We start from the raw sequence: 23,802 nt of genomic DNA on the forward strand, positions 1-23,802 counted from the left end.
GGAGTGGATTAGGAGTTTCTCATTTTAATTTTATGAGTTACTTAAAAAATTAACAACAATTTGCAAAGTTTTAAAACATTTGAGACAACATTTGTTTAAAAATCCCATCACATACTACAGAAACTGAGTTCTACTCAGTGTGAGTTTTTTACTAGCTCATGTCAGTTCATGCTTTCTAACTGTACAGCCTTGGGACCAAATTTGGACCCTAAGTATGTGCCATTATTTTGTGTTATAATATATGGCCTGGAAAGGGTTTGGTGAGTTGTTATCAGAAGGAGCAAGTCCTTCTGTGGCAAAATAATTAAATAATAAGTATCCCGCAGGCACCACCGAGAATAAAACATTGTGAACGTTTTGCCAGTCAAGGTCATTTCTTTTTCATACAGGAGGTAGAACACCATGGAGAAAATTCATCTTCATCTTCAGTCTCAGACCCTTTCCCATCTTCCAGTTCACTACTATCAGGAATTTAGTACCTCTTCTCCTAATCTGTTTCTTATGCTTTTGCATATTAAAGTGTATATTCATAAATTAATAAATTCCCTATTACTAGCATTTTAAAAAATTATCTAAATGTTATTACAGTTACCTCCAGAGAAATAGAACCAACAGCTTATCTATAAAAAGATATTTAGAAGAAGATCTCTGTCAATCTATTGACATCTATTCATCTATCTATCTCAAGAGCTTTATTGTGAGAAATTGGTTCATGTGATTATGGAGCCTGGGAATTCCCAGGAGACCCAGGAGAGCTGATGGTGTAAGTTCCAGCCTGAGTTTGAGCCCAGGGGCAGGAGAAGACCCAAGTCCCAGCTCGAAGACAGAGCGAAAATCTATGCAAGTGATACAGTTATCATTGTATAACCTGTTTCTCTGAGGCATTCTTTGATAGGGATATAAGTTATTTGCTTTAGCTAGTGTATAGTAATTCTGTTTTATGAATATAGTTTTTTATTTATTCATTTACTAATTGTTTAATGAGTAAATGTTTTTTTACATCTCTGATTGTATAGTAAGGACTCCCTTCAAAGACTAGTACCCCTTGGATATTGGCTGTTAATTACAGAGTCCCTCACAACTGAGTGGTCCACATTACGGTATTACAGATGGAGAGCGACAGTCCCGGTCGTTGCGGGCGGTGGCAGGAAGGAGCACAAAGCCCACTGGCTGCCTTAGGTTCAACCGATGAGTCTGATTTGCCAGATTCATGGAATAGACTTCATAGGATAATTTTCTCCTACTTTTGCTCCTTCTGATGCTGTTCACCAGTTGATTCTCTTTGTCTTAGTTCAAACTCTTCAAAAAAGATCTGACTGGAAAGCCAAAAATAGAGTAACTTTCACAAGGAATAAAGCATTTTTCCATTTAAAGCAGATTTGAGCCAATTAGAATGCTAACTGTTCCTCTTGCAAAGTTTTAGTGGCTAAAACTTTAGTCTTGTTTTCATTATTTACATTCTTGTTTCCAATTACATACATGACCAAGGTTATTTTTTTTCCATCTTTTTTTATTTTATCCTTTGATTATGGAATATTGCCACATACTGATTTTTTTTAATTCAATTAGCCAACATATATTTTGACATTAGTTTCAGATGTAGTGTTCAGCAACTCATCAATTATGACCTAGAGTATAACAAGGTATATTTTCCCCAATTCATTACTTTTCAAAATATTACCTTTGAAATGATTTCAAACTTGTAGAAAAATTGCCAAGTAGAACAAAGAACTCCTTTACCCTCAGATTCCCCAGTTGTTAATTTTTCACTGGATTTACTCTCTGTGTGAGAATGAGAGAGAAAGAGTGAGATCATTAGTCTTTTTTTTAACTTTATAAGAACAAGCTGCTGACCCGATGTCCTTTCTCTTCCAAGCACTTTCAGTGTGTCTCTTCTCGGGACGAGGATGGTCTACACAGCCAGCACGTGGCCCTCCCAATGACAAAGCCAACTTGGGTCCGAACCTCCCATTCAGTTTGCCGTGCCAATGCCATAAACTCAACAATGGCTCTTTTCCTTTCTGGTCCTCAGGAGTCTGTATTACCTGTAATTCTCATAGCTCTCAAGACTTCTTCAGTCTGGAAAATTTCCTCAGGCTTTCCCTATCTTTTGTACCCTTGACAGTTTTAAGAAGTATAAGCCTTTCATATTGTAGGGTTAGGGTCTTTCTGATATTTTCTCCTGACCAGACTCAGTTCATGTGGTTGGGGTGGAATGCCACAAAAAGGATGCAGGGTTCCTCTCAGGGAACCATGTCAGAGGCACACGATGCTGGCCTGTCCTGCCACTGGTGATCTTGACCTTCATCACCTGGCTGTCTTGGTGTGTGCCAGATTCTTTTCAGATTAAATTTACTATTTTTTTTCTTTGTAATTGATCAGCATTTTGCGGGAAGGTTTCCCAGAATTTTGCTAGCATCTTGTGCTTCTTCAGATCTCCACCCCTCAGTATCCATGGACAACTCCTGCCTGAAACAGCCACCCCTGTGACAGCTGTCACATGGTGCTTTCTATTTCTGTGATTTTTTAAGCATTTATTAGCTGGCATTCTGCTCTAAGAAGGATCTTTCTCTTCCCTTCCCTCCCTTCCTCTTTCCCTCTCTCTCTTCTTTCCTCCTTCCACCTGCCTTCCCTGAGAGAGTTCTTTGGTATTCATTACTATTAGAGATGTCATATTTGATGTTCTTGATGCTGTGCTTTAAGCCCTCTGGAGAATAGGTACTAGGTAAATTTAATACACATGTAATAAATGAGCTGACTTAAGAGGTTGTGCCCTCTATTCTTAGTTGCCTATTTAAAATTGTAGCACTGAGCCTGAAGACACTTCATTCTTGGTTTTTCTGTTTGCTATCATCCGTCTTTTCTGATTGAGCCTGAGCTACTGTGTCCCAAGTATATGGTAGCAAAAAGAATATGACCTGTACCTGAGAAAACACAAGAGCTGATAAATCCTTTCTTGATAACTGATGGTTTGGGGAAACATTGATTTGCAATAAGGTTGTGTCATCATGGGGTGCCTGGGTGGCTCAGTGGGTTAAAGCCTCTGCCTTTGGCTCAGGTCATGATCTCAGGGTCCTGGTATCAAGCCCCGCATTGGGCTCTCTGCTTAGCAGAGAGCCTGCTTCCTCCTCTCTCTCTGCCTGCCTCTCTGCCTACTTGTGATCTGTCTCTGCCAAAGAAATAAATAAAATCTTAAAAAAAAAAAAAGATTGTGTCGTCAACTAGAATAATACCATATCTTGAGAGTACATAGTATAGCAATCTATAGGAGACTCGGCAAAGTGCATGTAAGATAGCAGTCTTCTTCTTCTCCTTTTTTTTTTTTTAAAGATTTAATTTATTTATTTGACAGAGAGTTCACAGGTAGGCAGAGAGGCAAGCAGAGAGAGAGGGGGAAGCAGGCTCCCTGCCGAGCAGAGAACCCAATGTGGGGCTCGATCCCAGGACCCTGAGATCATGACCTGAGCTGAAAGCAGAGGCTTAAACCACTGAACCACCCAGGTGCCCCTAGCAGTCTTCTGAATTGAAACAGTTGGGTTGTGCTAAGTTAAAATTGACCACTAATACATAAAAGGTCCGATTTCCTGCATCCTCAAGCCAGTACATTCTCTCAAGTCAAATTCACTTTCTCCCTGGATAATGCACGAATGGACCCTTCCAGTCTGGCTCTGAACCATCTCTCTTCCTTTTAAGCTTTTATTCTGCCACTTAAGTATCATCCACATACCCTTTAGATAACTTAATGTCTCAGATCAGGTTGCTGTTAAGTGTTTTCAGATTTAGGGGCCATTTTGCTTCTTTAGGTTACGTTGTACTCTTAGGTATCTTGGGTTGATTTTAGAGTTTATTTTTCAGATGGGAATTAAACTGGCTATCAAAGAGTTCAGACGCACTCACTGTTGGTAGAGTCTTCTTTAAAGATAGATTTTATGCCCTTTTTTGGTTCCTGAAAAGCCTACCTACTGGTTGACCAAGTGTTATTGATCACAAATTCAAACATTTTAAAGCAGTTTTGCCCCAAATGGTATTTCCTTTACTTCTTATAAAACAGCAAAATCACAGAAATCAACAACCATTTTTCTCCTTTTATTGTAAAATCACTTAAAAACCACCTTTAAGTCCATCCCATTAAGGTAACTTGTTTCATTTTTTAGCATATTCATATATCATAACATTTATTTTCCACTTCTCTTCCCACATTTATTCCAGTCTTTGTATTGGAAAATAATACATCTATAAACGAGGTAACATTTAGAGAGAACAGTAATGCCCAGAGAGCTGTGTTCACTCCTTTTCCCTACCTGCTTATGTGGTTTATCACTATTTCTTGTTAAATCAATAGTCACTGTATATATTTTCATCAACGTGTAAGTATTATTCTGTAAAACCAAGAACTATGATTACATTTCCTTACTTGTTCAGCTTTTTGCCACTTTTTCCTGAGGTTTATGATTTTAAAATTTATATTGCTTACTTTCTCCACCATCAACATGGCCAACTTTTATTAAGGGATTAAAGTGCCAAGTAATTTCTAAGTGGTTTGCAGTCATTGATTAATCTGGTCCTCACAACAACGTCTGGTATGGGAATTACTACACCTGAGTCTGAGGAATAGAGATAAGCGAAGTAAATCGTCCAAGGTCATACAAGTGCTAACAGGTGGAACAGAGATTTGAACATAGGCTGCTTGGATATGGAGGCCATGCTCTTGGTCACTCTGCTCTGCTCTTCTCTCCACAGATTCAGCCAAAGTACTAAATTACTTGTTTCCTTTGTTCTTTTTGCCTTTTCCAATCTGGACTAATTGATTCTTCTAGGTCTGCTACACAGCTACTTTCTTGGATTTTTTTTTTTTTTTTGGATGTTAATTATTGAGTCTTTTGTTTCTCTCCTGGTTGGATCCACTATTTCCTGGATCCTGTACCTTCCTTTTTTATGGTTTATGTCCACATTTTGCTATCATATCAGTAAATAACTTTATACAGAAGGATGCTTAAAAAGTAAATGTCTGGGTTCTTCTTCTTCCTTTTATTTGCTTTTTCAAAAAGATATATTTTTAAGAATGTTTACATAATCTCCATAGTCAAAGCAGGACTCAAACTTATAACCCTGAGAGCAAGAGTTGTATGCTCTCCTGATGGAGACAGCCAGAAATGCCTTCCCTTTTATTTGCTGTATATCTGTCATCTCTCATTGAGCGGATAGTTTGGCTAATACAAAGTTTCTGAGCTGAAAATAATTTTCCTTTGAAATTTTGAATGCATTTCTTTGTTGTTTTTTTGCTTACGTTGTGGTTGATGGGAAGTCTACCAGTCTGATTCTGTATCCTTTGTATGTCTTATTGCTTGTTCTGACATTTTTGCTTGGACAAGAGTTGGTTTTCCATTATGCTGAGAGCATTTGTGGGTCCTGCCAGTCTGAGGATTTAGAAATTTTACCTTTCTGCAACTTCTGGTGTTATTTCTTTGAAAATACCATTCTTTTGTAGTCCTGGTTCTTTTTTTCTAGAACTAAAACTCTTTCTAGTTAGCTGGAGCTTCTCACTCCTCAGTTTCTCTTATTTTTTTCTTTCATATTTAAAGTTTTATTTTATTGGAGTATAATCTACCTACAGCAAAAGTCACTTCTTTTATTGTACAGTTCCTTAAGGTTTGACAAATGCATACAGTAGTATAACCACTATCACAATCAATCAAGATACAGTTTCCACATTAGCCAAAGGTAGAAGCAACCCATGTGTCCCTTGATGGATGAATAGATAAACAAAATATGGCATATAGAGCTATACCTATCTATCTTAGAACAATGGTATATTATTTAGCCATAAAAAGGAAGGAAATTATTTTTTCTTCTTTCTTTCCAAGTTTTTATTTTAAATTCTAGTTAGTTAATGTATAGTGTAATATTAGTTTCAGGAGTAGAATTTAGTGATTCAACATTTACATACAATACCCAGCGCTTATCACAAGTGGCCTCCTTAATCCCCATCACCTATTTGACGCCCCTCCCGCCCCCGCCCACTTCCCCTCTGGTAACCCTCATGTGTGTTCTCTATGGGTATGAGTTTGATTCTTGGTTTTCCCTTTTTTCCCCTCCCCATGTTCATTTGTTTTGTTTCCTAAATTCCACATATGAGTGAAATCATTTGATATTTGTCTTTCCTTGACTGATTTACTTTGCTCAGCATAATATACTCTGGTTCCATTCACATCATTGCAAATTGCAAGATCTAGTTTTGATGGCTGAGTAGTATTCCATTGTATATATCTATACCACATCTTTATCTGTTCATCAGTCGACGGACATTTGGGGTCTTTCCATAATTTGGCTATTGTTGATGATGTTGCTGTAAATATCAGGGTGCATGTGTCTCTTCAAATTAGTATTTTTTTTTTATCCTTTTGGTAAATACTCAGTGCAATTGCTGGGTCATGGGGTAGTTCTATTTTTAACTTTTTGAGGAACCTCCATACTGTTTTCCAGAGTGGTTGTACCAGCTTGCATTCCCACCAACAGCACAAGAAGGTTCCCCTTTCTCTATATCCTCACCAACACCTGTTATTTCCTGTAAGGAAGGAAATTCTAATATAAACTACAACATGGATGAAACTTTACAATGTATTCCTAAGTGAAATAAGCTAGTCAGAAAGGACAAATACTATGAGTCCATTATATGAGGTACCTCAAGCAATCAAATTCATAGAAACAGAAAGTAGAATGGTACTAGGTAGGAGAGGGGAGAATGGAGATTTACTGTTTTTAATGGGCACAGAGTTTCAGGGTTGTTTTTTTTTTTAAGATTTTATTTTTTTATTTATTTGACACAGAGAGAGAAATCACAAGTAGGCAGAGAGGCAAGGAGAGAGAGAGGGGGAAGCAGGCTCCCTGCTGAGCAGAGAGCCCAATGTGGGGCTCAATCCTAGAACCCTGAGATCATGACCTGAGCTGAAGGCAGAGGCTTAACCCACTGAGCCACCCAGGTGCCCCAGAGTTTCAGTTTTATAAGATGGAAAGAGTTCTGTAGTTGGATGGTAGTGATGGCTGTTTAATGATGTGAGTGACTTAATGCCATAGAACTTTACACTTTAAAAATGGTTAAATGGTAAAAATTTTTGTTATGTGTATTTTATTTAAAAAAAAAAGGCAGGACAATCTTAGTCTCACTTTTGCACTCCCAATTCCTTCTCTTATATTTCTTCTCTTTAAAAAATTCTTCATGTATTTGGTCTACATTCTGGAATATTTCATTGACTTTTTCTCCCAGATCTATTAATTTCTTATAAAATTTCAGCAATCATAATATTTTAAATTTAAAAGTATTTTCATTCACAGACCTGTATCCCTGGGGATAAAAATATATATTTATAAAAAATAAAAAAATAAATAAAAAAATAGACATTTAAAAATAAAAAAAATAAAAGTATTTTCATATTTTTTGGCTTTTTTCTAAAGGACCTTGCTTATATATTATGCATAACATGTTTTTTTTGAATTTCTATGAGAGTACTACTTAAAATTTTTTATAGTTCTTTTTTATTTTCTTCTGCTTCTTCTAGGAAGCCAATTTTGAGGGGTTTCTATCTTTCTCTCACTTTTATCTTGCAGTCTTTCCTCAAATGTTTAGTTCTCTCTCTTGTTGTCCCACATATATGAGATGGGCATATTAAAGGTCATAAGCAGCTGTGTGTACATGAATGAAGTCTGTTGACTTTTTTTTTTCTTTTAAAGATTTTATTTATTGATTCAACAGAGAGAGATCACAAGTAGGCAGAGAGGCAGGCAGAGAGAGAGAGAGGAGGAAGCAGTCTCCCTGCCGAGCACAGAGCCCGATGCGGGACTCGATCCCAGGACCCTGAGATCATGACCCGAGCCGAAGGCAGCGGCTTAACCCACTGAGCCACCCAGGTGCCCATCTGTTGACTTTTTTAAAAATAAATTTTTTATTTGAAAATAGTCTTAAGTTTACAGAAAAACTGTAAAGATAGTACAGAGAATTCCCATGTATCCCAGAGACTGTTTCCCCTATTTCCCCCATCCCTTGCCTTTTCTTTCTGTGCCCACTTTTCCCTTATCCTGGGTTGGGAGAATCTTTCTTTGCGTTGCTCGGTGTCTTGGGGCCCGTCTCCTTGGCCTCATGGGGTCTCCTGGGGGCTGTCATCTCCCTGGTTGGATATCTCCCTGTGTTGGACTTTCCTTTTGTGCTTGGGAACTGATCTGAAGCTGGCAGTAGCGCCCCCGACCCCCCCGGCCTTAGCATTGGTGGGCCTGACAAGGAGGCTGGGATATATGTCCATAGCAAGGGTCTGCTTCAGCAGGTCCTTGAACCAGATGATGTGCCCCTTATGGTATTTCTGCAGGGTGGAAACTTTGATGGCCTCCATCGAGGTGCCCTGGTGACAAACTACCAACTGTATTTGGAAATCACCATTGTTTCCACTGGCGTTCTTTTTTAATCAAGGAAACAATCTAGAATACTACATTGCACAATTTATTTTTAAGTCAGAAAATCTCTTATTTGAGCCACATGCCTGTCATAGAGAAACAAAGAGCATACATGTTTTTATTCCTCAATGTTCTCTTTCATGTTCTTTTATGTGAATAAATAATTATTGCTCTTAGTTTATAACTCACTGATTCTGAATATAAGCTTTGGGAAGGCATTCTCAAAATGAGTTTTCTAATATTGGAGAGGAATACTTCAACCTTATTAAAAAAATTCTGATTAAAAGGTTTTGTTTTAATTTTAACCTTTATAAAAATGCATTTTACTTACAGTATATGGGTATATATAAGGACATGCATGCAGTGGTACTCTGTCAACGTGTTACACTTCATGATGCTCTCATTGGTGAAAGGCAGGGCTCAGTTACTAAAAAAGCTAGAGATGGGACAACCTCCTTAAAGGCTCCTTGGGAGGCAGGCATTCTGATTTCTAGTCCCAGACCTTCCATGTATTGTTGAACACTAATATGTAAAAATCAAGAAATGTCAAGAGGGCCTTGACATTTCAAGAGTTGTGTTAGACAGCCCTGGACTGGAACTCACAGGTGGTGTAGTGTCTGCCTTAATCTTGTATTTCAGTCTCTCCACAATACCTGCAGCTGGATAAATTCTGGTTGAATGCTTCCAGTGATGAGTATTCTGGTTATCCAGTTATCTACTGTTGCATAATGAACCACATCAAAACTTAGTGGCCTCACATCAAAGCTTATCATTATTTCTCATGGTCCTGGGCTTGAAAGGCTCTGTTGGGAGGTTCTTGGTTGGGTTTCCTCATGCAGCCAGAGTTAGTAGGAGGCGAAAGCTAAAGATAGCTGAAGGCTTCCTTGAGCCACACATTTGACACCTGGGCTGGGAAAACTGGCCGCTGTGAGTAGTGGAGGCACCTTTCCCTGTGGTTTCCAGACAGTTAGCTAGGACATTGTCATGACATGATAGTCTCATAATAGGTAGGTGTTGGCCTTGGTAGTTGGCTAACCCCGTGGCTGTTCTGTAGGACATAGACAGTTTAGTAAGCCTTGGGCCCAGACACTGGCACAGAGTCACTTTTGATGCATTCCATTGACTAAAGCATTCTCAGAGCCTCCCATACCTGAGCAGAGGGACCACAGACCCACATCTCTTGAAGGGAGGAGAATCAGAGATTTTGTGTCCATCTTTAATTCACCTACCACAGTGAGAAATTCATTACCTCTTGAGAAGTATATTGGATTTGTGTAGAGCTCAAGGTGTTTAGGCAAGATAACATCTGCTTCTCATATGAGAAGTTACAGAAGTTACAAGGTGATTTAGGCCTGTTGGATTATTCCATCCTCTTCTTTAGAAGCCTATATTTTAACACACACGTGTACAGACATACACACCCCCTAGCTCGGTTAGGCCCAAAGGGAAGAAGCATGTGTACTTTTCTCTAGGAACCTCCTTTTCCCCAGATTCTCCCATCCTCTCCCCCCACCTCCCCCAGAAGACACCCAAACTTCAAATTAGCTTCCTTGGTAATACTGATGATTTCTTTAAATTACAGCACTGAGGATTCATAAACAGGTAAAGTATAGACCTTGCCCTTAAACAACTAGAATCAGATATAAAATAAAGTGCGTGGAAGTGGGACGTTAGTGCTGTGATCAGTTAAGGAGGGTGCATGGATGGTGGGGGGCAGTATTGCTAGGCAGGAGTTAGGCAAAGTTTCAGGGAGAAGTGAAACTTATAGCTGGTTTTAAAAGATAACAAGAATAAAAATAGTAGTAGTATAATATTAACTGAGCTTTATGGGCCAACACCGTTCCAAGAATTTTATGTATATTAACTCATTGAATGCTCCCAGTGACTCTGTGAGGTAAGCATTACGTCATCCTCACTTTAGAGCAGAGGAAACTGAGGAATAGAGGGTAAGTCATTTCTCTGAAGCCACACAGCCTGGTAAGTGGCAGAAATTCAGCCATAGGCATTCTGGCCCTAAGGACATAGCAGGTGGGAATGACGGGCTCTCCGGGAAAGGGTTCATGTTGGAACAGCTGGGTGCAGTGTGAGGGCTCCAGACACTGCTCTTAGCTGCCAGATCTTTTTCCTTCCTCCCTAACCAACCCCCTTTTCCTGCCAAGTATACTTAAGGCAGTTTCCATTCCTTTAAAAACGCTGCAAAAACTACCAGAAATGTCTTCGCTTTTCTTAATGCTTTTTTTTTTTTTTTAAAGATTTTATTTATTTATTGACAGAAATCACAAGTAGATGGAGAGGCAGGCAGAGAGAGAGAGAGGGAAGCAGGCTCCTTGCTGAGCAGAGAGCCCGATGCGGGACTCGATCCCAGGACCCTGAGATCATGACCTGAGCCGAAGGCAGCGGCTTAACCCACTGAGCCACCCAGGCGCCCCTCTTAATGCTTTTTATATTCCTTCTCTTGAAGCCCTGTTTGAGGCCTTTCCTTTTAATGGGGTATTTCTGACGACTTTAGGTGTTTTTCTTCCTTTTCCCTTCGTTCCTTCCATTGGACACCTTATTATTGTGTCCCTACCATATTTCAGCCCCGGGCATGCTGAACAAGAGCAAGAGCAGGAAGAACATTCTAGACCATCAACTCATTATACCAAAGAAGGAGAAATTAAGGTGTTCTGAGGTATTCTGAGGGCCAACATGAAGCATCAAGAGATTTATGATCTTTATTACACTGGAAGCCATGTGTGTTCATTGCTGCCTTTTAAATTTTTTTCCACCAATGGTAGAATGCTTAATATTTTGGGAGCTATTTATACAATGGAATACTATAAAGTGTAGGGGAGAGAAGATTTTTCCTTCTTCCCTTCTAGGTTCTTTAACTGGCCTAATAATTAAATTGATGTAAGATGATGGGTAGGAACAAAATGTAGTTATGTTTATATGGGAATTATACAAAATGTAATTTTATATATATGGGAACCCCAAAGAGGTGAGGCTCCCTGACAGGCAGTTGTGGCTTATATGCCATCTTGAGCTAAGGAGAAGTGGGGAGGGATCTGGGACCTCAAAGGGGAGAAAGGCAATTCACAGAAAGCTGGGAAGAGCAAATGTTTAGTAAATTAATATTTGCCATGTGGTGAAATTAAATCTTTTTGATGTAAACAGTTCTCTTTGTTAATAGCTCTCTTTCTGGTACAGGCGCCCTACCTAAATTCTTTTAGGCATTTATGGGGAGGTAAAAGACTGCTTGAGTCTGTTGGGCCTTGACTGTCTTCAGGTAGAGATAACCATATACAAAGTGGCACCTTCTGGAGTGGCCTGCCACACAACGCATTGACAGCACTGGAAATTAAGGTACTCTGGTATAGACCACATGGATAAATACCACAAAAATATATAGTTTTTGTATGTTTCCTCGCTGTGTTTTCCAGAATCAGTAGCCTGTTTCAGGATATAGTTAGTGCTTTCCCTGATTTCAGATTCCACAATCGTTGAAGTGTAGAGAGTCAGCCCCACTTAGGGCTTCAGAAATTCTTAACTCCTCTTTGTGGTGAGGGCCCTGATGTTTGGGCCAGAACACTATGCTAAAGCCTGGTTGGTCCAGAGAAAGTCCCATGGCTGGGCCGTGCAAGAGGCCAACGGCAGCAACCTACTTATCCAATTGGGGTGGCACTGGGGAGCGGCAGGGATAAAGCTCTGTGGCTGAGTCATGCAATGTGGGGCCAAACCTGGACCAGAAGGCTGTTAGAGACAATTGCTGGGGTTTTTGTGTTTGATCTCCCCGGGCTGGTTATTTTTAGAGGAAGTAAATTCTGTTGCTATGGGGATTTCCAGGTTGGCAAAGGGCCAGCAGAGAGGGGCTGCAGGAATCAGAGCGCTGGGTTAACAACGGTGAGTCCCTGCTGAGGTGCGTGGTTCACTGTCTGTTGACAGGCCTCCGTGGTCCTGGGTTTTGTTTCTGCTGCTGCTATTAAACAGAGTTTTTTGCTGGAGGTACTTGCATACCAGCTCCTTGCACCCGAGATTTGCAGCTGTTGCCTCTCTTTCTTGGGTTGAGTACTTGGTCTTTGCAAGCAGTGTCTACAACACTTGTTGCTATTACCTTTTGTAGATGGCAGTTTCCCGATTCCCTACTGTCTTTTGGGAAGAAATGACTGTAGAACACCACTGGGAAACATATCTGTAACTTCTCTATGATTCCTGACTTTGTTCCCCCACTCCCCTCATAAACTTCCAAGGGGTTAATTTCTGAAACCTCAAGTAAAAACCTTGAAGTCATTCATCTCTCTTTTTTCTATAACCTCTAAGTATAGGTTTCAGTTTAGAGATATTTCCCTGGAACAACATCTCTTTATCTCTTACTGTGTCTTCTCTTGTTGATATCTGGGAAATTGTTTTAGGTATTTAGAGTCACTTAAAATTAAAAGCTTTTCTAGATTAACAAGGCAAGAGGCAACAAATGTTGGAGAGGATGTGGAGAAAGGGGAACCCTCTTACACTGTTGGTGGGAAGGCAAGTTGGCACAACCACTTTGGAAAACGTGTGGAGATTCCTTAGGAAATTAAAAATAGAGCTACCCTGTGGCCCAGCAATTGCACTACTGCATATTAACCCCAAAGATACAGATGTAGTGAAAAGAAGGGCCATCTGTACCCCAATGTTCATAGCAGCAATGTCCATAATAGCCAAACTGTGCAAAGAGCCAAAATGCCCTTCAACAGACCAATGGGTAAAGAAGATGTGGTCCATATATACAATGGAATATTACTCAGCCATCAGAAAGGATGAATACCCAACTTTTGTGTCAACATGGATAGGATGAAGGATATTATGCTGAGTGAAATAAGTCAAGCAGAGAAAGTCAATTAGATGGTTTAACTTACTTGTGGAACATAAGGAATAACATAGAGGACATTAGGAGAAGGAAAGGAAAAGTGAAGGGGGTGGAAATCAGAGGGGGAGATGAACCATGAGAGACTGGACTCAGAAACAAATTGAGGGTTTTAGAGGGGAGGGGCATGGGGAGATGGGTGAGCCTGGTGATGGGTATTAAGGAGGTCACGTATTGCATGGAGCACTGGGTGTTGAATGTTAACAATGAATCTTGGAACACTGCTTCAAAAACTAATGATGTATTATATGGTGACTAACATAACACAATAAAAGTAAAAAAAATTTTTTTCTACTAAAAACACCTCAGACTTTTAGAGCATTCTTTCATATTGATAGAGAACAACAACAACAAAATTCATGGCAAAAGGTGAAAACCATTTTATAAGGTGGAGGGATGTTCATTGTGTGCAGCAAGCAGAGTTTTTATAGCTCTCCGGACAGACTTTGCTGCCTCTTGCTGCATCAACAGAAAGACTCTGAGCTTACTAGTCTGATCTGTTAGAGGAATGGTAATAAGCTGTAGTCTAGCCTTTCCTCCTAAAACTTTTTTTTTTTTTTAAGATTTTATTTATTTATTTGACAGACAGAGATCACAAGTAGGCAGAGAGGCAGAGAGGAGGAAGCAGGCTTCCTGCTGAGCAGAGAGCCCAATGTGGGGCTCGATCCCAGGACCCTGAGATCATGACCTGAGCTTAAGGCAGAGGCTTTAACCCACTGAGCCACCTAGGCGCCCCCTAAAACTTCTTTATACTAGAACAGATAACAGTTTGTTCCAGCCTTGCCCCTGAGAAGATATGTTTTTTTTTTTTCACCTTTCTGTCCATGTTTTTGTGTGACTCACAAGTTAAGAACACCTGTTACTTGGTGATGTGTCAGGGTTGAGACATTTTCTTGGAATGTGGGTTCCATGAAGAGCCTAATGCCTCTGAAGAGTTTGATTCAGATGGAATCCTGATAGCATTCTGTGTGGAAATCACACTGTATGATTTCTGAAGGTGGCTCTGCCGGGTCTGGAGCCATTGCTGTCTGCCCTCTCTCCAGAGGACCTGCAGAATCAGCTGCACCTCAGAGGCAGCAGTTTTCTGCCTGTCCTGTGTAGACAGCAGCTTTCTACCCTGTAATTTTTGTGATCTGTTCCTTAAGAAATGCAGCACGAAACTCACTTGGGTGTTGGAATGTTCTGAGTTTAAGTCTTGTCCCTGCCACTTGCCAGTTGTCACCACCTTGAACAAATTAGCCTTTCTGGGTCCCCCTTTTCTCATTTGGAAAATGAGGTTAGTAGCAGTTAATATTTTACCTGGTGATTATTATAAAGATGATCAACGTACAGAATCCAGGGTAATGTATGACTTGCTGTAAGTGGGTTCCAGTCTGTGGTCATTTCTTCCTTCCCTTCATCTGTAGAGGATGAGCTCTGACTTTAGACACAACTTGGATGAAATCCCATCCAAACTAGCTATGTGCAGTGTGAACTTTGGCAAGGTGTTTAACCTCTCTGAGCTGCGGTTTTCCAATCTGAAAAATGGGGATAGGGAGACATAGCGCTCAGTGGTGTTGAGAGGCTTTGTGATATAATGAATGAAGATGGCCTAGCCTATGAACCTGGTAACTGACCCACAAACCATTTTTCTTAGTAACACACTTTCTCTGTTAGCCTTCTTTCCTTCTCTCTCTTCCTTTGTTTCCTACTCTCTGTCCCCGTTCACCCTTTTCTTTTTGCTTTTAATGCCTTGGGACTTTGGCTGTGAAGTGGAGCTGGATCAGCAGCTGAGGAGTGAGTGAGGCAGTAGTTCTATGAGAGTTCAGCTTGCCACCTATTCCAGCTTTGTGTTCCCTTCCTCCTCGTATGAAGAGCTAGGGCTAAAACACAAAGTAGAAAGCAGTCTGTGCTTTCCACTGCACTGTTATTCTCAAGGGCGATATCTTAGAGCAGCGGAGAAGGAAAAGGATAGGATAGCAGCTTACATTTGTCCTTTTCAGTCTGACCATGTCATTAGAGGAGTTTGGAAGAAATTTAAATGCTTTTCTAAAAGCTTTTTGAGGGGCGCCTGGGTGGCTCAGTGGGTTAAAGCCTCTGCCTTCGGCTCGGGTCGTGGTCCCAGGGTCCTGGGATCGAGCCCTGCATCAGGCTTTCTGCTCGATGGGAGCCTGCTTCCTCCTCTCTCTCTGCCTGCCTCTCTACCTACTTGTGATCTCTGTCTGTCAAATAAATAAATAAAATCTAAAAAAAAAAAAAAAAAGCTTTTTGACTTTTTAGTTACTAATAGTCATCACAGTCTATCAGGCCCATTTTGTAAACCAGTATTTGCTTCTCTGGCCATAAAAATTTCCCAAGCTATCCAGGAGAGACAGACCTGTTCCCTTGTCCTACCTCCCTTTCTTGGGATGTCTCCTTTCCTTTTTCCATTGCTGCCAGCTGTTCTAAGATACTTTTCACAACTGATACAGCTTGTTTTTCCTATATTTAACTGGATAAAACCATTGGTAATCGCTCTCTCCTTTGTTGACTTTAGAAAGCTCAGGATTGGGCTAAAGGAAAAAGGTGTAGAGGAGATAAATACCCTTCAGTTCTGGGGGGCTACACACACGCATACATATACCCACAGATATACACACATTACATAGTCTTATTTATTGTAACCTGAGAATATGGTATATAATTACAAATTAAAGTGACTTCGGGGAGATTTATTTATTTATTGGACAAGAGTTGATTGCTTTGCCATTGAAACAGATATTGTTGAATGGAAGAGAAGAATCTTCCTCTTGGGTCAGTATATATATATATATTTTTTTTTTTTCCCTTTTTTCGGCAGTAACTTCAATCGAAGGGAAACAGTAGGTAGTAGAAAGTAAAAATGAATCTGTTTGTAGTAGAAATTAATTTAGTTAATAAGAAGAATGAGAACAAAAAAAATGAGAACCTTCTAGAACAGTTACAGAACTTGAGGGACCTGTGGGATCATCCGGTGCTTTAGTTTCATAGTTGAGGAAACTGAGTCATAGTGAAGTAAATGAGCTGCCAAAATATCCTGACTGACTTTGCAGCATCATCAGAACCAGACTGAGGCATACCTGAGTCCAGTTCTGGCTCCCTCTGTCCCTGTGACTCCAGGAATGGATGTGTGTCTGCCCACACAGGCATGTGTGATGGAAAAATAATTTAAACTTCTTTGTGACTGATTTCTGATATCAGAAGCTGGAAAATAGGAATACAGTGAAAATTTAGCATTTTAGACTTTTTCCTTGAATAACCTTTAGAATTATTTTTGTTATGAATATGAATTCATTTGATTATTTTACTGTATAGTTAAGTCGTGTGTACTTAAGTATTTCAGGAGAGAGTAAATCCGTAATTTTGTAAATGAGAAAGGACAATGTTTTTGATATTTATATTTTTTTATATTTTTAACACACAAAAGCACAATTGTATTGTCTAGGTTAGTAATGTCTGTTCAAGCCCAGGATATAAACTAATGATGTAATTTTAAATTTTTTCTTTATAAATTAATTTTTAATAATTGAACCATGGGGTCACTGTGGGGAAAACTTTCTAATATGAACATTCTTTTAAAATTTACAGATGATGGAGCACTTGGGTGACTCAGCAGGTTAAGTGTCTGACTCTTGATTTCAGCTCAGGTCTTGATCTCACAGCGCAGAGTCTGCTTGAAGATTCTCTCCCTCTCCTTCTGCCTCCCCCCACCTTGCCACCCCCCCCCCAACTCTTGCACATGCTCTCTCTCTCCTAAATAAAGGAATAAAAATAAATAAGTAAGTAAATAATAAATAAATTTACAGATGGCCTTGCTTTACTATCTTTCAAAACATTGGAATTCTGATCACCAAAGGGAGGGGAGTTGAGGTGGAAAGTGGGACCCACTCAAAGTTCATGTTCATGTAAAGATGTCAGTAAAATAATGATTCTCTTGTTTTCCTGGGTTCCTGTTTCTCATGCTTTTGTCTTAGGAGGAAAGTAATTGGCCCTGTTAAAGGGACAGCTTGACAAGTAATTTTAAGAAGCATGCTTTGAACATGACTAGCAGCAGAAGGAATGCAATGTTGTAGAAGTCAGGATCAGTAGGTTCCAACTTGCTTGTGAAATTGGGCTACTATTTTTAAGAGTACAAGTTGTGCCAAGAAGAGAATCTGTAATGAGGCAATTTTGTTGGAGAAATTGTACCATAGCTGACATTACTCTCCAGCTTTCAGGGATCTTATCCCTGGTGACTTTTTTTTTTTGTGAAACACCAGCTTGTGGAGCTGTCTGTCTCTTGCAGTTTAAAATAACGGAAAAGAAATGAGGAACTCAAACGCATTTTGTTGGCTAATCTTCAAGTGGAGCTGAAACTTCATCTAGCACATGTTTTTATTGACTGCTTATGCTATATTTTGAAATTTTAAGGAATGGGCCAAGTCTTCTGTTTTCAGTAGTTGAGATTCCCTTGCAGGTACAGTTTCCAGAATATTCATAATCACCCACATTTTGACTAGAGGTTGACCAGGTGACAATGGGGTTATGAAAATAAAATGGGATGAAAATAGATTTGAGATGTCATAACATTTTACTTGTAAGTTAAAGAACCAGACTGACCCATCATGGAATAAAGTCAGAATGCAAAGGAATTCTAGAGATCACTCAGGAGAGGTATCTAGCTTCTGCTTGAATGTATCTTAATATCAGGCAGCTAAATAATAATAGTAACATTATATATATGATATACTATGAAATACTATATAATAAGCATTATTGTTATTTTAATGTCAATAGTAATTAACTGCAGTAGCAGCTATAATGTTTTTGAGTAGCTTTGTGTCAGTTCATGTACCACATATATTGTTTTATGTAATCCTCTAGTAACTGTATGATAGAGCATCTGTGTAGCAGTTGAAGGCACAGATTCTGGAGTAAGACCATCTGAATGAATCTGAGCTCCATATTTGTTTGCCATGTGACCTTGGGAAGTTACTTAATCTCTGTGCCTCAATTTCCTCATTGGTAAAATGAGGACTGTAGTATCTACTTTTTAGGGTCGTTTTGAGGATTGAATGAATTTCTTTGTGTAAGAGCTTGGAAGAATGCCTGACCCAGAACTATTGTGGGAAGTGTTTATATTTTAGAAATGAAGAAACTGATAGTATGTTATTTGATGGTGACTTTAGACTGGAAGAGGCTGGGCCTCAAAGCCAAGTCACCAATGCGTAAAGCTCCTACCTGTTCTTCACCTTTAAATACTGCTCCTCCTGGGTTATGGCAGCCCGTTTCATTTATGTGCAGTTCTTGTGGATTGAATTCTGGTTGCTTTTAGCTCTGTGCTTGTGATCTCAGGTCTATCAAAATATAGTACCCTGTCCTAAAAGATGAGGAAAAGACAAAGTGCAAGCTTGCCGTTGTCCTGCCCCTCATTACTGTTAGCTAATGGGCTTAATGTTTGATAGGTACTGTTTGGACTCCGTATATTTTACGAAAGTAGGAACACCTGGTTTGGAAGTTTCTCCTATGAGTCCAAAGGAACCAGAACTGGCTCTCTTGTTTAATTCTTTGCCTGATAAAGGTCAAGTTCAGGAGGATGCTTGCCAAGGTTAGGAGCATGCTGAGAAATACATGGAATGGGAGTGGTGGTAGTGGAAGCAAAGTGCTAGCTATAGTTTTAAGGAGGACGTTTCGGCCTTTAATACCTCTTGCTTTGGCTATTGGGGCAAAAATAGTCTTACTCTGCATGGAAAGGAAGAGACACAAGTGTCTTTTTGTTGCTGTTAAAGATCTTGCAATACTTTCCATTGGAACTGGGGTTTATTTAATATTAATAAACTACAGAGATTGTATGAGCATGAGAGATCTTCTTGATTATCTGTTGGAAGATAACCTTTAAAGTTTGGTGGGGGGAAATGTTCTTTCTGCTTCTTATTTGGCATGTATATATGAAATAGTGTTGCCATAAATTCCTTTAAACTAAGTTAAAAAAAATTAAGATGTGTGTCCTTTTTTTAAAAAAAAAAAGATTTATTTATTTATTTTAGAGAGAGAGAGAGAGAGCAAGCATGGGGAGGGGCAGAGGGAGAGAGAGAATCCTGAAGCAAACTCCCTACTGAGTGCAGAGCCCAACATGGGGCTTGATCTTAGGGCCCCGAGATCATGACCTGAGCCAAAATCAAGAGTCGGCCACCTAACCAGCTGAACCATGCAGGCGTCCCAAGATGCATGTTCTGGATGCATTGAAGTGGCATGTCAGTGTAGGACAGCAATACAGGAGAGATTATAATTATGAATACTTCTTCAGTGGATGCTTTTTTGTGCTATTAAAATACGTAACCATTTTAAAGGACATTAAAGGATGCATTGTAATTTAGTCATTGTTCATTTATTCTCAACTGGAAATCTAGTCATGGGTCCAAATCTGAATATTTGGCTTTATTTTCCCATCTCTGTGCTGTGGGGCAGAGCTGCCTCTACTGCATGATCTGATCGTCTCATGTTTGTTTGCTTAGACCTGTTGGACAATGTAGTCCTGGAGGATGGGGAGTACTGCATTTGGTTCCCCTTCTTAATAATACCACAGGTTCAGGGTTTCATGAAATTGTGGTTGGATTCATTATGTAGTAAGATCGTCATTAAAACCCTTCCTCTAAGAATGTAAAAACAGTTTTGTCTGTATATGAGAACTGTTGTGCTCTTTGGGATTTTGGATCATTTCCTAGTGAATGCCTAAATGACTTGCTACGTACTCTGTGGGAAAACTCTATGTATGTATTTGTCTCTTCCTCTTCCTGCCTCTTGCCCCTCCCCCCATCCTTTCCTGTCCTTTGGTGGCTAGCATGTCCCAGAGCCCAAATCTGGGTACCCATAGTAGATGTTCCGTATTTGTTAACTGATTAAAGAATAATTTTATGTACATCATAAATATGGGAAAATGTTTTGGCGTTGGTTGGTATTCACTAGAATGCTGGCTTTGGTAGCATTTTTTCAAATAGTTTTAGTGACCATGCATCTTAAATTACAGGGGCTTGGCGATACTATGCCAAGTAGAGGAAAATGTGCTGGGACGTAGGGAGATTTCTTTTCAAAGGGATATTGTCTTAAAATTTTAAAATAAGAAATAGACATTAATGTACAGCTTCAGTTACATTCTGTGGATGTATTTTGGAAAGTCTTTCAAAACCATTCCCTGGTGCTACATGAGTACAATTCGTTTATGTTTATGGAAAGCATTAAAATATTTTCTATTTCCTATAGACGTTTTCTATTTCCATTTTCTACTGATTACTAAATTAGGTTTGACAGAATTGGTTCAAGCTCAACTCTTCAGGGAAATAAATTTGATCTGATAGACAAAACTCAGGAATAACAAAGCTATACAGTCATAACATTGGAAAGCAGCTGAGGAGATCCAGAGAGTTTTCAAAGCTGGTATCTACAGAGCAGCCTAGATGCTCATACTCCCTGATAGCGTGGTCATTCATAAGCTAAATGTTCTAATATAACAGTCAATGTGGGGCAGAGGGGAAACAAACCCTTATTTATTCCCCATTGATTTGGTTCAAAATTGGGGCATATTTTTTCTCTTTTCTATCAGAGAGAGAGAACGCCTCCTCCGTAGGCCTGATAGATTTATCACAAGGATCCCACGAGATAAAAAGAGTCCAATCAATAGTGGCTTTGAGTGGTCCATATACACTATGGAGTATTATGCCTCCATCAGAAAGGATGAATACCCAACTTTTGTAGCAACATGGACGGGACTGGAAGAGATTCTGCTGAGTGAAATAAGTCAAGCAGAGAGAGTCAATTATCATATGGTTTCACTTATTTGTGGAGCATAACAAATAGCTTGGAGGACAAGGGGCGTTAGAGAGGAGTAGGGAATTTGGGTAAATTGGAAGGGGAGGTGAACCATGAGAGACTATGGACTCTGAAAAACAGTCTGAGGGGTTTGAAGTGGCGGGGGGGTGTGAGGTTGGGGTACCAGGTGGTGGGTATTATAGAGGGCACGGCTTGCATGGAGCACTGGGTGTGGTGAAAAAATAATGAATACTGTTTTTCTGAAAATAAATAAATTGGAAAAAAAAAAACTGAAAAGTGCCAGGTGCAGGAGGAGGAGGAGGAGGTGGGAGAAGTAGAGGTGATGATGATAGTAACAGAGCTTTGAGGGAGAGTTTCAGCAAATTACTAATGGGACTTCTTGGGCACATTTGAACAGAGGCACTGTCAGATGACATTTCTTGGGTTCTCACTAAGTCAGAGGTGAAAGATGGGGTGTTGTCATGTTAAGCTAATAAATGACATTAGTAATGCCAGAAGTTGAAAAGAATTCGGCCTGCAGCTTGGGAGCTCCCCCACTGAAGGTTTCCAAGGTCTTCGAGCCAAGACATCACTCATCTCTGACAGGAACAATGGAAAGATCTAAATTAAAAATGGAATAGCCTTCAGAAACCTTCAGGCCCCAAGGGGCTTCACTGAGCATAATTTTCTTTGAATGGAAATAGTTTATAATTTCTTAGGAGCAATTTTTCAAAGGTAAAAAAAAAAAAAAAAAAAAAGCTAGGCATATAGAGATTGTTCCTCCCTTTCCAGCTCCGTCAGCAAAAGTCAATTTTGGTAAGTATGTTATCTCTAAGGTTTCTGTGCTGAGCAGTGATTGATTTGAGAACACAGTTGGAGAATTTATTGCGAGAATGGTTTGTGAGTGAGTGAGTGTGCGTGTGCGTGTGTGTGTGTGACTTCCTAATTTGGAGTCTTGTTGACAAATTGGAAATTTTGTAGCTATGTGTTCTGACATAGCTACATAGCATTGTTCTTAGCACCGAAAAGGAGCCACAAACTGGGGGTGAAGCACAGTTGGCCCGTGGGTCTAGTCCGGATGTAATAGCTTGACAAAGCCAGTGGAGACCCAGGCCCTTTCTGTCTTTCTGCTCTGCCATTGTCAGTGTTTGCTTTTATCTTTAAACTATCACCTCTTAATCCCATTATGGTGACCACTGCTCCAAAAACTACCTTTCACAACAAGCAAGGAAGAGGGAAAAAGAGGCTGAATGGACAAATAAACTTTTTTCAGGGAGGAAACTTTCTCAGTCCCTTCCACACCCCCAGTAGCTGCCAGGGAAACAGAAAGCAGATAGTCGGAAATAATATGATTTTTATGATCGTCTGAGATCAGTCAGAATTCCTGGGTAGTCTTCCCAAATAAAAGAGGTGTTTTGTTGGCAAGGAAGGAGGGGTGGTTTGTTGGTGGGGGTCCAACATTGTACACTTTATGGCATGTGGCAGGCTTTCAGAGAAGGGAACAAGTGAGTCAGGGTCTTCAATGATCTCACTACCTGATTGGGAGGGCGGGGACACTAAATGACCAAATGGGCATTCCAAGTGAACTGTGGAATATGAACAGGCAAATGCAAATGCAATACTGTTGCAAGAAGGTTTGGAGGGGGATGGAGAAGTTCAAGAAAATCTTGGAAAAAGATAACCTTGGAGATGGGCACTGAAGTTTTCAACAGGTGTTGATGGGCAGCCAGGGGTCTTCAGACCTGCAAAAATAAAAAACCTAGGGTTTGTGTAGCAGGTGTATGAGGAGAGTAACCAGTGGTAACAGTGGAAAGCCCAAACATGACATGATGGTGGCTGTATTCCCATTAGACAGTAGTAGACAAATGAAAGTGACGTCATGTGTTCTGGATGCCTGCCTGGTAAATGCCAGGTGCTGTGCTGGGTGTTTCTTCATATAGACTATCTTCTTGGGTGGATGTGCTCATGTTTCTCTCCTTTGTGTTCTGCTCATCCAAGGGCCACTCCCAACAGCATTTAAAATCGAACTTTGGGGTCGCCTGGGTGGCTCAGTTGGCTGAGTGTCTGACTCTTGGTTTTGGTTCAGGTCATGATCTCACGGGTCCTGATCTGGAGCTTCACTTCGGGCTCTGTGCTCAGTGGGGAGTCTGCTTGAAGATTCTTGCTCTCTGCCCCTCCCCCCACTTGTGCTCATGTGCACGTATGTGCTCTCCTTCTCGCTCAAATACATAAATCTTTAAAAAATAAAATGAACTTTAAATTCATGTATGTTTTTGAGATCTGTTGTTTGTCATCTGTAGGTGCAGGTAGTATTTTTTTTAAGTTAAAGGAAGTCCCAGAGGACCTCAAATCACAGATCTAGCTTTCTTTTTTTTTTTTTTTTAAAGGTTTTATTTATTTATTTGACAGAGAGAAATCACAAGTAGACAGAGAGGCAGGCAGAGAGAGAGAGAGGGAAGCAGGCTCCCTGCTGAGCAGAGAGCCCGATGCGGGACTCGATCCCAGGACTCTGAGATCATGACCTGAGCCGAAGGCAGCGGCTTAACCCACTGAGCCACCCAGGCGCCCCAGATCCAGCTTTCTTAATGGGATGTGATAATATCCTGCAGCCTAATGAGCTGTGGTAGGCTTATAATGCTGGTGTTTTATATCAGCTTTGTTTTGAATGATGTTTAATAAACCATACCAAGTTATTT

General features: G+C 40.0%; 1 protein-coding gene across 2 annotated transcripts in view; it reads left to right on the top strand.

Annotated features, from left to right (window-relative positions):
• The window catches only part of CERS6 (ceramide synthase 6), a 319,470-nt gene that overhangs the window by 53,560 nt on the left and 242,108 nt on the right, over nt 1-23,802 (top strand). The window lies entirely within an intron of this gene.

Source organism: Neovison vison, chromosome 3 (assembly GCF_020171115.1).
Source record: "Neovison vison isolate M4711 chromosome 3, ASM_NN_V1, whole genome shotgun sequence".
Taxonomy (NCBI): Eukaryota; Metazoa; Chordata; class Mammalia; order Carnivora; family Mustelidae; genus Neogale; species Neogale vison.